Raw genomic sequence first — 1,297 nt, 5'->3', positions numbered from 1 at the left:
AAGTCTTTCAAGGACTATACTATTGACGAGTACGTATACGGTAGATATTTGGTTGCCTGAATGTCCCTTTAAAGTTATACAAGCAATAGCATAATGAATTGTACAATGAAAACATGAATGTATAAGAGAAATTTCCCTCACGCTGATTCATTTTCACCCTCCCCAACTTCCCAGTGTTTTTTAATACAAGGCAGTACCAACCTGACGGAAGACGTAAAACAGTGCTACGCCTACTAGTGTAGGCCATTGTTTTTCACTCATTTCGAATGCTCAAAAAGTACAGTTGATATTTTATTATTCCTTTTGCTTGAAAGTTGAAAGAGTTGCGTTTTTGGAAGAGGCAACCCAAAAAAAACAATACTGTATTCTTCCTTTCAGCTCTCAGTTCTCTATGCCGGAATGGTAAGGTTACCTTTATGTGTCCTTGAGCGCATACTTTTAGGTGCAATTCCTGGAAAAGGATGGTCCTGTTTGTAGAATAGACATTTTATAAACTGAGTGTCATTTGCAGGGAAGGCTCTGCAACCTCAAAATAACATTCATGAATCACCTACTGTTGCAAGGGGTCCCTATACCTGAACTCCAGGTATAGGGACTCCTTGCAACAGTAGGTGATTCATGAATGTTATTTTGAGGTTGCAGAGCCTTCCCTGCAAATGACCTACAAGCTTCATTGCCTGCAAATATAAATTAAATCGTTAAAAATGCTTGAGTTTATTATGTAGGCTGGTTACAATAATCAAGGTGAACAAATACAAACATGACCATATTGTTGCTTGGAGACTGGCTTGTTTACAAACTTGTTACCATGATAACCACATGCATTTAATTAAATTTCAGGTCATTACAGTACAATATTATTTCAATCAATCCATCCATCCATTCACCAAAAAATCAATCAAATAATCAATCAAATACCCTTTCATATTGTCTGTCTTTGTGTTTTTCTCTGTTAAACCTATTTCTCTGGAAAAAAGGCTTACGTCAAAGTCCTTTATTAATGGTACTTTTGAACTGTGACAACAAAGCCTCCACTTGTAAGCTATCATAAGGAAGCAAATCACAAAAATAATGGGCCTTCAGTGCATTATGGCTCTGACAGAGATGAAGGAAAAAGTTTGAGGTAAATAGACAATCTTCGGTTCCCTAACAAGGATGTAGACATAGATACATTCAGGATGTTTGTGTATGTAAATGTTTGCGACGAGTCCAGTTTATCGGATTGTGGCCTAATAAGAGGCTGGTGCATTGCCTTTATAAACTGACACAACACTTCCTCTAGCTTAAACTTTTCAGA

This window comes from Sprattus sprattus (assembly GCF_963457725.1).
Source record: "Sprattus sprattus genome assembly, chromosome: 2".
NCBI lineage: Eukaryota > Metazoa > Chordata > Actinopteri > Clupeiformes > Clupeidae > Sprattus > Sprattus sprattus.
The sequence above is the reverse complement of the archived record's forward strand: the minus strand, read 5'-3'. Positions refer to the sequence as shown.